General features: G+C 44.6%; 1 protein-coding gene across 14 annotated transcripts in view; it reads right to left on the bottom strand.

Annotated features, from left to right (window-relative positions):
- The window catches only part of ATXN1 (ataxin 1), a 381,747-nt gene that overhangs the window by 17,969 nt on the left and 348,478 nt on the right, over positions 1 to 15,300 (bottom strand). The window lies entirely within an intron of this gene.

Here is a 15,300-nt window from a genome sequence, read left to right as displayed (position 1 = left end):
CGTTGGGTAGCACTTTGGGAAGATTATTAAGACATCGAGCAAGCCAAAACCTTAAAGCAGGTTCCTTTTTACAAAGTTAGCAACTCCATAAAGACTTGTTTCTCAATACCCTCCCCTCCTTTTTTCTCTTTTGCTTTTACAGGGTAGACAATGCGAAAGTTCTTAAGTTTCCTTTTTAGAAACGCTGGTCCCGTTCCTCACCTCTTCTTTACCTCGCTGGAAAATCAAATGAAGCCCAGAGGGAGGATGACATCAGTGAAGGTCGGCCAGACCCTGTCCTCAGGGCCAGGCGCTGGCCGGAGCAGGTCAGGAGCGGAAACCCTAAGCGGACTTCACATCTGCCATAGCCACTACCCAAAGATTCCACCTGACTCAGGGGCCATACTGGATCTACAGCGATTCTCTCTTCCCTAACACACACACGCACACACACACACAAAATATACACATGCCAACTTAGCAGAGGCAGCCAAAAATAATCCTGGTCTCTACAAGTTTCCCAAGAATTCCCAGTCCAGCTACTCATATGGTAACAGAAAGCCAAAAGTAATTTATGAGACAGTTAAAAAACGAATATGGTTATGGTTAAAAAAAAGAATGCAACAATGGGGCGGATGCACTGAATGTTTCCTTAATGACCGTTACATGCCAGCTTCATCCCCGCCTCCTCCTTCCTTTCCAAGCCGTCTCTGAATTTTCTCCTCACACCCCGCCTCCCCTATCTCCTTGGAAAGAGTCAACCCACCATTAACCCTAGAAATGAAACCTCTCTCACGCAGATGTGAGCGCCCTCTACAGGCGGCAGCTGCAGACGTCAGCGATTCATGTGCTGTGATCCTGGGAAGCTGTGGCATTGGCCTTCGGGAATTCCAGGCCTCGGGGTTTTACCGTTTTTCCTACCCAGCCTTTCTTTTCTATAATCTGATTTTTAAACAAACGTAATAAGGCAACAGCCTTCAGCATCCGATCCTGGTCCATGCTGAAGCAAAGGCGATATTTCTATCATAACACAGCCTCCCTTCTCTCTCAGCAGCCCCGCCCCCCGAAGCCACGTCTCTCCTACACAGCTCACATGCCCCCACCCTCATCTGTAATGTTTTTTCTTGGCCAGTGATTTAGTGGCCCTGGTTGGTTTTGCTTCAACATCACTAACAAACATCACGACGAAAGGACAAATGACACAAAAGAAAGCTTAATGATGGTGATCAAGTAAACACAAAGGTGGAGATTTAGAAATTTGGTGTCTCACCATCAAAGGACACTTCAATAAGAATAGGATTTCTCATATGACAAGAGAGGTACTTTAAAGAATGGGACAGAAACAAAAAATAAAGTTAAAAGATCTAAAATATTAATGTTGACGAAATATTTGTGTCAAAGGAGAGATGTCAATTATGTGCCCTCCTGACCTGGGGCTATTATAAATCCCAGCTAATTGCATTCTTATAGCCTTCTCTTATAAGGAGTGCAGCACGTAATTTACACGCAATACTTGCAAAATGATTACAAAGACAGTGCCGTTTTCAAAACAACAGAATAAAATTAAACTAGAAAAGCATCAAAAACAGTTGCCCCTTTTGGCTGCTTAAAAAGTATTGCTAATCATCTTTATTCTTTAGATTTCAAGAGTCACTCTTAAGAAAAAGAACTGTATAAGCTCCCACATTCCCACACCAACTAGCAAAGAGTCATTCAGGAGATCTACTCCAAGTGAACTGTTCCATGCGCCCCCTGCTGGCTCTGCAGCAGCACTGATCCAATACAACCCCATAGGATTTCATTAGGGATGTTCAGCCAAGAGTGATATGTCAGAATCCGAAATGAGAACATTTGCATATAGTGGGCCCAGGCAGTAAGGGAACAGGTTAATTAGCCCAAGGCAGCTCTAGGGAAGAAAAAGCAGCAGCATAAAAGTCCTTTCAAAGCCAAGCAAAATGTCAAACACTTTCAGAGAGAGGTCCATTAGCAATGCAAATGTAAGATGGTCTGTGCAACTGAACCACAGTATATACAACATTAGAAAACCCCTCTAAAGGTACTTTGTTAAGAACCCAGCTTTAGTGAATTTGACAAAGAACGCTAACTTGGTTCTAGTAGTGCCTTGGTTCATTTATACTGTTTATTTGAGAGACACTGGCTAAGTCGGCCCTAAGGATCTGTGTATCGACTCCAAGCTAGTCTTCTGCTAATGAGCCACTAAGACATATGGGCCTAATACGCAAATTCAAACGTATTCTTCTGAAAAGTGATCCACCGATAAACATGTTTTCCACATAATACTAATGATCAATCAAGGATACAAAGATTAACGCAGAACTGGAGCAACCTGGGGCCAGACTGATAAAAATTTCAACCCACCCTCCTCCTATATTTAGAAGGACCATGTCTCCTATTTAGCAGAGCAGCTTGGAGGAGATCAGGCTCTCTAATTCTGGGGCATGCGTCCCTTCTCTGTAGCTGTCTGTACTGTCTGTATATCCCATCATGGGGAAGCACTGTAAGGGTAGGGATTGTGTCTTGCTGTATTTTCACTAAACCTCCAGAGGGCGCCACAGTATGCCACCACATCCCTGGTACATTTATGGGATTGAAAGAATGGAGAGGTCAATTATGAAGGTGGAAAAATACAGCAGGGAAAAGGAAGGGAGAGAGAAAGAGACAAGGAAAAGAAGAAAAAAGGAGAGTGGGATTTTTGCTTTTAGGGTCTCTTTCTAGTTGCAAATGGCTTCGATGTCCCCAATTGCCTTCTCATGGCTGAAACACACCAGTGGTTCAGCTAGGGCCCCAAGGAGTTCACCTCTGGACCTGCCAAGATAGAAAGATTTCTCGGAAACATGGAGCCACACGTGATTATATAAATGCTGTTACCAAAGAACCACATATGCAGATCCCACTGTTTAAACATTATTATTAAAAAAGGAAAAGTGGAAGGGGAGTTAATATATGAATCAAGACAAATTTATTTAGGGTTTACTACATATGGTTTACTTGATAATCACTGTTCTGAAAACATTCATCTTAAGCATCTTTATATTCACATCTACATCTATCTCTCCATCAGTATTTTAAAATGTAGCTCAGCAGCATAAGGTCTCACTATTCAGAGCGTGGTCCTCAGACCAGCAACACCAGCATCCCCCAGCAGATTTAGAAATGCAAAGTCTCAGGGCCCACCCAGACCTCCTGATTCAGAATCTGCATTTTAACAAGATCTCCAGGTGATTCATATACACAACAAGGTTTCAGAAACTCAGGTACAAGATTAAATTTTCTACTCTTAAGCTCCTAAGCAAAGTAACCACCTCTAGCCTCTTTCTAATGGAGTAGGTGCTGGGAAACCGAATTTGATGTGGCACGTGAACACAGAATTGATGGAGCCGTGGAGATAAGCAGCTGATATTTAGGTAAAATTCAGCTGTTTACTTGGGGGTCACCTGGACCCAATACAGTCCTAAATAACAAATGCTCCTTTTCTTCTCGTTCTTTCTATCTTCAAAAACTATAGGGAAACACTTTAAAAAGGCTATTATCATAAATTTTACCCATGACTCAATCATCTCCAGCAAGATAAACAAACTTTAACAATGGAAACCTGACACTTATATCTCTTAGAATTTGACACATACCGTCATTCCAAGACCAGGGCAATAAGCTGGGTTGCTCTGCCTCGCACCCCCGATTCTGTGAGTTTCTCAGTTTGAGTAAAACCCATGACTGTCTGGTATGTATGTCTACGCCTAACAGAGGCATGGTTTCAAAGAGGCGGAAATGCAGACTGATGGGCTTGTGTCAGTTCTGGAAAAACCGTATGACCATTTAGGAGGCAGAACACCTGGACCTGACGGGAGAGGTCTCCAGAACATGGGGAGGATTCTGTAAGTCCTGACATGCCAATTTCCTTTCTGTTTTATTATATTACTAAACTGGAAGATCTGTGTAGTACACCAGTGGAAGGTACTTCTCATTTAGGTTAAATATTAAAAATAGGCCCAACCCTGACATCCTTGGGGTTTCCAGGATGGAGAAAGGTGTGTTGAATGATAGCATAACTAGATACTTTCATGGCTGACTGAGCAAGCATGCCCCAAAGGAAGTGGATCACACATTCATTCATCAAACACTTACTTTGCTTCTAGTATGTAGAGTGGACCTGAATTGTGCAGTGTCAGCATGGAGCAAACGGTATGCCACTACTCTATTTTTAGTTCTATCCTGTTCAACATTTTATTAATGTTTTGGTTATCATATTTAGAGGCAACAGAAGGCTGGAAGGGATGTGTAATCTATTACGGCAATTAACATTCAGACCTATCCTCAGAAGCTGGAAAAGACGGCACAAAACCAAAAAAAAAAAAAAAGGATTAATGAGCATAAACGTAAACGCCTGCCCTTGGCTTCAATAGCTCCATTAGTTTAGTAGTAGAGTGGGAGAGATCTGGCTTAAGACTGGTTCAAATGAAAGAGCCCAGGAATTTTTTGTTTGACCACACATTCGGAGTTTGGAATGGGGCTTAAAAACATGGACTAATTATAAGCTTCGTTAAAAAAAGCACGATGTCCAGAATCAGGGAATAAATACTGCAATGGTACATGGCCTTGGTAAAGCTACAGCTGAAGTACTGAGGCAAGGAGACACCAGAAGAATGGGGCCTGTAGGGGGTGGAGGGATCAGGTTATCGCAGGTCTGGACACAAGGCAAGCAAGTCACAACTGAGGCGTCTGAGGACGTCTGGCCTGGAGAAGAACAGAAAAAACTGTAGCAGAAGTGCAGTGCTCAGGTCTATAAAGGGATGCCCATGGAGGGCAGGAACACAGAACTGAGCGCCAGATTACATGGATGCATACATACAGTAGAGACCAGAAAGTCATCAGAACTGTTAAAAATGGGCCGGGCTGCCTAATGAGGTGGGGCTCTCTGACATCCCAAGTGTCCAAGTAGAGTCTGGAGACTCGAGCTGATGGTTTGAGATAAGTGGTGGAGATCCTTGCCCTGGCTGGCTGCTCATGCTACTTACTTTTACATTTTTCCCCGTCTCAAATATTTTGAGACTGAGGTTCCATCCTGTGTCCAGGTGGCTTGCCTGGAAGCCTAGCCTACTTTCCAGTTTTCCTTTTTGCTGTGTCCTCGATGAAAACTGATCACTTGCTCTCTCTGCTGTGCCTCGCATGGAGCTTCACTGGGCAGGCGTCTTGGTCCAAAAGGAGGTGGGTTCTGAAGGGGATGGAGGGTCCCATCCAGGTTTAGTCAGGCCAGAAACCACCCGGGAGGTGAGTGGAAACCTGGCACAACTTTGCAGAACAGGCTGTCTGATATCTTCACCCCAATACCCTGAGGCTTCCCTCCTCTACTCTGCACCCCTGTGGCATGGGATCTTGCTCTGCATAGAGGTGCAGTGAGAAGAGAAAAATCACAGAAGGACAGCTTGTAATCCATGCTAGAAAAAATCCACGCACAGTGCCTAAAGCCATAAAGACTAAATAAATATATACTTTAAATTGTACCATTAATAAAATAGGGTAGTGGATTGAATGGTGGACCCCCAAAAGATACGTCCATGTGGAACCTGTGAATGTGACTTTATTTGGAAAAAAGAGAATGTAATTAAGGATCTTGAGATGAATCATCCTGGATTATCCAGGTGGGCCCTAAATCCAATGACAAGTCTCCTTATAAGAGAAAAGCAGAGAAACATTTGAGACACATAGGCAAGAGCATCATGTGACAATGAAGGCAGAGAGAATGGAGTCATGAGGCTCCAAGCCAAGGAACACCTCCCCTAGAGCTTTCAGAGGGAGCACAGCCCTGTCAATACCTTGATTTCAGTCTTCTGGCCCCCAGAACTGTGAGAGAATAATTTTCTGCTGTTTTAAGCCATGAAATTTTTGGTAATTGGTTACAGCAGCCCTACGAAAACAATACCAACAGCTTCTGTTTATTGATCAGCTACTATATGCCAATAATTCTACTTAAACATCTCATTTACTCCTCACAACAAACTCATGAGCTTTGTATTCTCACCTCCATTTTTCAGATGTGGACAGTGTGGCTTGGCCAGGGCCTCCCAGTCAGAGGAGAACTAGCGCTGGAAACCACTTTCTTGTTCTCCCAACCATGATGCAGGGTGGACTGAAGTACTGGGATGCACTATTGTGATGCAGCCTAAGGGCAAATATCCTTTTTTTCCTTTTCCATGTGGAAAAGAGACACAATGCACAGGGATAAGAGGGGGAAAAGGTGTCCAGGAACCTCTGCACCACACCTAGCACTAATCAAGGACTGCAGTTGACACCACATTCAGTGTTACAGGCTGGGCCGACTAAGGAAGAGAGATCAAGATCTTTTTATTGCACAGGCAAGCGAGCCGGGGACCCTAAGCATCGCCTGGCACCAACCACAGTGCCAGCCACCCAGTTGTGATCCAGGTCCCAGGGAAGCTGAGACCCCAGAGAGAGCATCCTGCATGGGTCAGACGTGGAGAACCGTGGACACTAACATGCTTTCTAAACAATCTCTCTCTCCCTCTAGTGTCACAAAAAGCCAGTTCAAGTCTGCACCGGGTGCAGGAGCCCTCAGTCCATGGCATGACACACAGCACACAGGGCTTTCCTTGGAGGCAGGGATCTGCCACTACCACCAACAGCTGGGATTTTAGTGGGACGAGGAAAGGCAGGAAAAACAGTCCCCCTCGTTATATTACTAGCACCACTGGGCTCTGTTCATCTTCGGATTTTTTGGCAATGAATATGATGACTAAATGTAATACCATAATTAAAAAATTTAAATCCACCCAAAAGAACACAGTCCCATTTGGATGCTCCTTGGCTCAGGGTAGCTCTGAGTCCAGTGCGACAAGCTGACTCGGAGTCATTCTTCTGATTAAAGGCCTTGACGGAGCTGCTGGAGGGGATTCCTCAAGAGGCACAGCTGCTCGGCCGTCCTTCTTCTACCGAACTCCTCCGCTTGGCGTGTAGCTAAACTGCTGTCTCCCTCATCCTAAGTGGGGCGCCCTTATTTGCTACTACTGTCAGCATAACGGAGACAGCCTTCATCAAGCCTTGGGTGAAGCTTTTCTCAGATTCCTGGCTTCTGCCATCACCTTTCCTCGTCATCATGACGACGGTGATACTGGGGGAGTTTTTAGTGGGTTTTGCCACCGGTGGAAACACAAGGAGATCTGTCGTGTGGGTGGGGTCTACTGCAAGGGGACATGGCACAGGTTTGTGTGTATGAGAGGACAGGCGTGCGTGTGTCTTCCTGGGTCATGAAGGAGGAGGGCAGGGGGCAAGGCCTGCAGCTGGCCGAGCTATCCCGGGAAGCCGGCTGATGTGGAATGTTACTGTAGCATCTGGGTAGCCAGTGTCCCCTGGCAGCCTGCCCGTGCTGGAATTCCTGGAAAGGCTCAAGACGGAAAAATAATCACTTGGAGGGATAACCATCTGGATCGAAACTGGTCCCAAATGAATTGTCCAACAGAGGTTGACTTTGAGTTTTTAAGAAAAGCTGGAAATGCCTTTCTGTCAAGACTTTCCCTGGTTCAACACATAAGCAAATAGCTTTCTGCTTTAAAGTGTCATGCATGCCATTGAGCTAGCCCAGGACACCCAAATCTCTGGTTATCCACCGCTCTGGCTGAAGGCTCAGAACAGCTCCAAAGACACTTTCCACCACTCTGTACTCCGTGCTTCTCGCCTCGCTCTAGAGTGTTTTAAGGACAGAGGCAGTTGGCCCCGTTCGTTGTCTCATCCCTGGGACTGTTGTGCTGAGATGTAAAGAACTGGCTGTAGTCACATAGTTAGAATTGGGGTTGGGAGGACAAGACATTGTCGTTTTTGACTCAATTTAATGTTCTCAGTACTACAGTGATATATCTCACTACAGAAGTCATTAAGCATTCACATCCATATTTGGAATATCAAGATAAAACATCAATATTATTATCACTAATACTGATAGGAAGGTAACATATTAACATTATTACTACTACTAATAAGAATGAGGACACAGAGAGTAGTAGAAAGAATAGTCTATGGTATAGGTAGAGGACAGGGTCAAGACCTGGCTTTATCACCCTGCCCATGCAGTCTTTTCTTTTCTTTTAATGTAATTTTTATGTTACTCAAAATTTTACATGCACCCACTTTATGGAAGCAAGTATTTCAACAATCTGTAATCTTGTAATTAATATTTCTGCCAATAAGATGGGGAGGAATTAATATGCACAGTGCCTGGCATAACGTGCAGACTCAATAAATGGTAGCCATGCTAACTGTAATTCAGGAAATGCTTCCTCGTGAATTCCCAGTGTTTACCCATTCTTATTTGTTGCCAATCGCTCCTGGCTCTGTGATCAAATCCATACATACCGTCAAACTATCAGTCCTTTCAAACATCTGGGTTTTTGCTTATACCTGTGATTTACACAAGAGAGAAAGTCACGGATGCGTGAGAATTTATTTTCTTTCTTTGCCTGAGAGATGGGATGATATTTATAATAGTTCCCAATGCACAGGCCTCCAACACACCAAAAAGCATGAAAGCGACTCAACACACACAAATAGAATAAGGTGAGATGCTAAACTCGGGCCTGGCATTTCTTGGTAAGGGTTAGGGGTAACGGTTCCCTGTTCCACCCTGCCTGCTTTTCCACAATACTTCTTAGATGAGTAATTCCCAAAAGGCATGGCAGGGAAACGCAGACTCTTCTTTCCACATCCCACAGGGAAGGCTGCCAGCTGTCTACTCACACACACTCGCATAAGCTTTGCTACACACCACAAAGCAAAGAGCCAGCAGGAGCTAGAGGAGGCTTAATCAGATTCTACCAGCCACCAGGGGGCTGGATCTCCGGGAGATTAGATGGCCCACATTTACAAACAGAGCACAGGAAAATCTCCATCAAGTCAGAAAAATGCCTTTCTGGAACTGAGGCATTCTGAGAGGGTCTTAAAGCATTCATTATTACCCTTGATGTGGCCGGATGAAAGGAAAGTGGAAGCCACTGGATAATCTATAAACTAACAAGTCATTCCTGCAGGGTGGAAACATGTTGGCATCCCTTCTATGGCTGTCTTCCAGTCCCTGGGGTTCGGTACAACTTTTCAATCCTCTTGACTACAAAGGCCCCGGAGACCTCCTGGGACCCAGGCTCCCCAAGGCCAAGCAGCTCTGACAGTCACTGAGGCTTTCTCTGTGCAGGCCATGGCAATGCTTTACATACAAGTAACAACCAGTGTACGATCACTCAGTTGTAAAGACAAGGATCAGAGGCTCAGAGTGTAAGTGACTTGCCTAAAGTTTCATGGTTCATAAATGGCAGAAATAAGATGAAAATCTGGGTTCACCTGATACAAACACCTGGGTTCCAGTTCTTGGATTATGCAGTGGATCTGCTGGCATGTAGTGCAGGATTAACATTACCCAAAGAGAGGTCTCGCCTTTGCCTTCAGCTACCGCGAGGTGATCTCTAGGCCTCTGGAATGTCTTTCCTGAAAGGAGTATGTCTGTTTGCCTGAGGGCTTTGGCCACCGGACAGTCTTACAATGTGATTTATGATGGGGGCTTTAGGCCATGCGGTGTCAGTTCCAACCTCTGGAGGAACTAATGACTAAAGGTACTTACCTGACCTCCGGGAGGGGCTGGGGACAAAAGGTCAGCCATGTGGGCGGTATGTGATTGAGCTCCAATAAAAATTCTAGACACCGAGGCTTGGGTGAGTTTCTCCGTGTGGCAATACTCCATGGGTACTGTCACCCATCACGGCTGGGAGGAGGTAACGCCCTCCATGACTCCACAGGGAGAGGATGCCCAGAAGCTGTGGTTCGGACCCCTCCAGACCTCTGCCCTGTACACCTCTTCTCTTGGCTGATTTTAATCTCTATCCTTTCTCTGTAATAAACTGTAACCGTGAGTATAACAGCTTTCAGTGAATTCTGTGAGTTCTTCTAGTGAATTACTGAATCTAAGGGTGGTCTGGGAAACCCACAGAACGTGTAATTGGTGTCAGAAGTGAGGGTGGTCTTGTGGGAACTGCTCTCTCTAACTTTGTAGCTGGCCCATAAACTCCTTCTTACAGCTGGTGATGATTACACACTTAGAATAAATAGATCATGTAATAAAATAAGCATCATAAACAAAGGCCATCAGAGTTCAGGGATAAGAATGTATCATTAACCAAGGACTAGATCAGTCCAAATCTACGTACCCCAAAACAGCAGTCAGTGGCCAGGCAGAGGAGTGGAACAGAAAGGGCAAGGAGAACATGCCACCCAGTGTAATCTGATCTGGGCCAGGGCCCCGTAGAGAAAGCCTCCGCATGGCCATTACCCAATGGCACACACATGTAAGACACATTGAGCACATCAACTTTCTGGGTACAGAGTTCAAAGTGTTGGAGCAGTCAGGGCAACCCATCCGCTAACTTGCTGGTGTCTCAATATTCTCAGTCTGCTGAGTGGAACTGACTCACTAGGAATCTCCCATGGCCACTGGATACTGAACATCCCAACAAATCCAATGGAGGGCTGGGCTCCATCACCTGGGTCTCCGGATTCTTGAGGAAGTACTTCCTCCAGCACACAGAGGAAGCTGTGCACCTGCCCGGGACAGTACTGGTTTCGCTGTGTTCTTGGTCATGCTGAACAATGGGTGTCAGTATCAGCGGCCCTGGGCTGAGAGATAAGAAACCTGGGAGCCTTGGTCTTGGGGCCTTACTCTCCTCACCTGCAGACTAAGAAGCCAATCTTAGCTGCACATGAGACTCACCTGGGGAGATTTCAAATACAATACCAATGTCCAGACACACCCCAGACCACCTGAATCAGAATCCCTGAAGGTGGGGGCCAGCACCGGCATTTTAAAAAATACACCAGGGGATACTAATGTGTACATGCCTGGTATAGAAGATCTTTAAGTCTCCTTTTAACTCCATCATTCCCTGGCAGAATGTCTCAGTGATGTTTAAATACAGCCTCCAATCCTTTGTCCAACCCCTGCCAACATAAAAATGGTGTTCTCGGGGCCGGCACAGTAGCACAGTGGTTAAGTTCGCATGCTCTGCTTCAGCGGCCTGGGGTTCACGGGTTTGGATTCTGGGCGTGGATCTACATACCACTCGTCAAAGCCATGCTGTGGGGGTGTCTCACATATAAAACAGAGGAAGATTGGCACAGATGTTAGCTTAGGGCCTCACATATAAAATGAGGAAGACTGGCAACAGATGCTACCTCAGGGCCAATCTTCTTCACCAAAAAAAAAAAGGGGGGGTGTTCTCACCTCTTTTAACTGCACTTTAAAAAAGAAATTACATGTCCACAATGAGAAACCACTTCACATCCATTAGGATGGCCATTACTCAAAAGAAAAAAACGGAAAATAACAAGTGCTGGTGAGGATGTAGAGAAATTGGAACTCTTGTGCATTGCTGGTGGGAACATAAAATGATGCAGCTGCCGCAGAAAACAGTTTGGCAGTTCCTCAAAAAGTTAAAAGTAGAATTACCATATGACCCAGCAATTCCACTTCTAGGTCTATACACAAAGGAACTGAAAGCTGGGACTCAAACATTTATTGTATGTCAATGTTCATAGCAGCATTAGTCACAATAGCCCAAAGGTGGAAACAATCCGAATGTCCATCAACTGAAGAATGGATAAACAAAATGGGCTCTGTCCATAATAATGGACTATCATTCAGCCTTAACAGGGAATGAAATTCTGATATAAGCTACAGGATGGATGAATCTTGAACATTATGCTAAGCAGAAGAAGCCAGATACAAAAGGACAAACATTGTATGATTCCACTTATAGGAGGTGCCTAGAATAGGCAAATTCACAGAGTCAGAGAGTAGAATAGAGGTTATGAGGGGCTGGGGGGCGGGGGCGATGGGGAGTTACTGTTTAGCGTGTATGTTTAGCGTGTATACGGAGTTACAGTTTGGGAAGACCGTTCTGGAGATGGGTAGTGGTCATGATTGCCCAATAATGTGAATGCACTTAATGCCACTGAAATTTACACTTAAAAATGGTTAAAAATGGTAAATTCTGTTATATATATTTTATCACAATAAATTTTTTTTTAATTACATGTCATGATTTAAAAAGTTTGCAAACCAACTGTAATTTTGTTTTTAAATTTTGCAGCATTGCTCCCACCCAGTTCTGCTTGGAGCTACATGGATCCCCATAATACCTGCTAGAGACAGCCTGTTTTCCACGGCTAGACTTCAGGGCATCTTTAAGCCCTTAAAATTGTATGCAGTTTCTCGCATTTGCAATGGGTACTGTGAGCAATAACAAGTTAAGGAGCATCAATTTCAGACAGTGCCCCAAAACTCTCTAGCACGTCATTGCTCGATGAGGACAGAAGGCTGGCTGATATCTCTGTCCTCATCTTTTCCCCTGTACTTTCTCACCAAGTTGTGTCAGTCTCACCCTCTAAATCAGGGGTTGGGAAACTTCGAAGGCCCACCTAGTAAATATTTTTGGCTTTGCAAGCCATGCAGTCCTTGTCACAACTCCTCAACTCTGCTGCTGTAGCGTGAAAGCCACCACAGATGATACATAAACAAGTGGGTACAGCTGTGTCAAGTTCCAGCCCTCAAACACGCTTGGCTCAAGGCCTTTGGGTATGTGTATTCCCTCAGCTCTTATCTGAGTACTTTCTGTGCCAACCCCCGCCCCTCCACGATGCAAGATGCTGCCCCTTTGCTAATCCAGTGGTTCTCATACCTGGAGTTCCCAGATGAGGATGCTGCTGCTCCAGGGACGATACTTTGAGAACCACTGTTCTAAGCTATCTTTCAGGTCTCTCTTCAGATGTCACTTACTTTAGGTTCTCTGCATCCCAACCCCATACCCTGTGCCTCACCTCTGTGCCCCTTAACATCCTGCTCTACCTTTTCATACACACACTGCTATAGCTTTCAGCTTGACTATCCTCCCAAATCCCCCCTAGGCTAACAGTGGCCACCCCTTCCATGCCTTTGCCCATACCAAGCCCCTGACTGCAACTTCCTTTTGTAATCATTCCTCACATCTTGGTAAAGCCTCTTAAGACCACTGCAATCTTGCTCATCCCTTCCTTCTCTGAGGCTCACCAGCACTTAGATAATGACCACAGTCTATCACTTCACTGCGTTCATTGTATTTTTTACTTATTTTCATGTGTCTTCCTCATTAGATGGTAAATTCCCTGTGCTGGGAATAGACTGAATTTCATAACCCCTTGGAATCCCAGGGCTGTCATCCTTTGTTTGTTGGTTGACGTTTTATCCTGTGTCTGTCTACTGCTGTTTTTGTCTTCCTTAGAAGTTGGCTACTAAAAGGCAAAGTGTTTCTGGATCTTTTTTAGATTTTTGGATGTGATGATACAGTGTTGGATCAAAAACTGATCTCCTGATGGAGGGACATAAAATACTGTGTATCTGAAAAGTCTCCGTACTTGGAGATTCCATTTCTAGCACAAATTCTCACATGAGATTATTAACCCCTGATCCTTCCTGTAGCAGGAAATACAAGTACGCCACGTGGGATGTTGTTAAAAATGTGTGCAATATGGGAAGGCCTCTAAAAATCCACTTTCAATTATCCAAAACTATGTCCAGATCGGCCTACCATCAAACCCTAGGAAATGCGTCTGGTGGTCTTTGGACAAAGACAACGATTTTATTGAAACCAGCCTAAATCAAGCATAAAAAGGATAGTGAAACAAGTTGTAAAAATCAGCTAAGATAAGAATTCTCTCTGAAATAAATGTTTGTTTTAAAATTAGCAGGATGACTCACACTCAGTGAATGGGTGGCTGAGTTCTGACCCTCAAAAGATGAATGGTTCATTTTGAAAAGCGGAGAAAGCAGGAAACCTACTTTCTACCCCTCCATATACTTCAGGGTGAGGCTGCGCAATGGAGCCCAAGAGGACCCTGAGTCGTTTCCAGTCACCAGAAAAATGGACAATGGGATGACGCGCTACCTGCAGCTGTTTTCCATCAAAAAGCTGAGTAATTACCGCAGCCTCTCCCGGGGCTCACACGCAGCCCAGCACGAAGCTGGTGGAGCACTTGAATCAGCTGCCAGAAACCCTACAGAATTCAGCTGCCAAACTACTCCTCCTCCCCCTGGCTCAGCATCATTAACTTAATCAGGTATTCATTCAATGAAAAAATTTTACACTGTCCCTGGAAGAATGCCAACACCCTCTGAACGAGGCACACTGTCAAATCAACTGCATTTAGCAGGAGACGTCAGGGGTAGTTTTATATTCTTTATTTAATTTGGGGTCTCGGAAGAAGGGAATCCCCCTCTATGCAGTACTTCTTGGACATGCAGTGAAAGAGAGGTTATAATGAAAAATCTAGTCAACGAGAAGAAATGCTTTGCCTATTCTTTGCGTATAGAGACCTACAACACTGTCCACCATAGTACTTACTGCCGGGCCATCAACACAGCGTTGACTTTGGTGTCACATAGACCTGGGCTAGACTTCTGGCTTTTGGCCTTTGGTAACTGGTGACTTTCGGGAAGTTATTCAACTTTCTAAGCTTTGATTTCCTCTTTAAGAAAATGGAGATAATAATAAGCCCTGTCTCATGGGGTTGTTATGGAATTGCATGGGACAATACAGCCAGTGCCTAGCATACAGGCTGGGGTACCTCAAAAAAGTGCCCTCTAGCAGTGAACTGCTTTCAAGCATCAAACAGACTCCTGTTGTGGAATTGAGGCTTGGAATCCTAACTACTGGAGTTGGAACTCTGGCTCCTTCAACCACCAGCTGTGCCTCAGTTTCCTTATCTCTAAGGTGGGAATAAGACCAGTACTTACCCCATAGACCTGTGAGTTCACACATTCAAAGAACTCAGACCGGGACCTGGCATATTGCAAGACCTATAAGTACTGGCTGCTGTTGTTATGATTACCTCTTGAGAAGGGCCCTCCTTCCGACCTCCTTCACTTAGGTCATATTTTCATCTGTATTAAAAAAAAAAACACACTTTCCTCCCCTGAGCGCTTTCCCAGGTCATTTCATGCATCACATGCACCAGTCAATTCCAGCAAAGATGTTAGATAGAACCAGCTCTAATTAAAAAGTTCCTTACCTCACCTCCATTAACGAGGGATTTCAAGTCTTATCAGCTCAGAAAGTTTACTAAGTCTCTAAAACTGTCTTCTTCTAGAAAATAATCCATGCTAATACATTTTTTCCTCCTAAACTGGACGAAAAGCCTTGTTTGCAGAATGAATGGTCAATTACATCTACATTCAAAAATAAAATTCAAATGCACTCATGTTTTAAATTAGGGTTT

This window comes from Diceros bicornis, chromosome 14, assembly GCF_020826845.1.
Source record: "Diceros bicornis minor isolate mBicDic1 chromosome 14, mDicBic1.mat.cur, whole genome shotgun sequence".
NCBI classification, from domain to species: Eukaryota; Metazoa; Chordata; class Mammalia; order Perissodactyla; family Rhinocerotidae; genus Diceros; species Diceros bicornis.
This window is presented reverse-complemented; position numbering and strand designations above follow the sequence as displayed.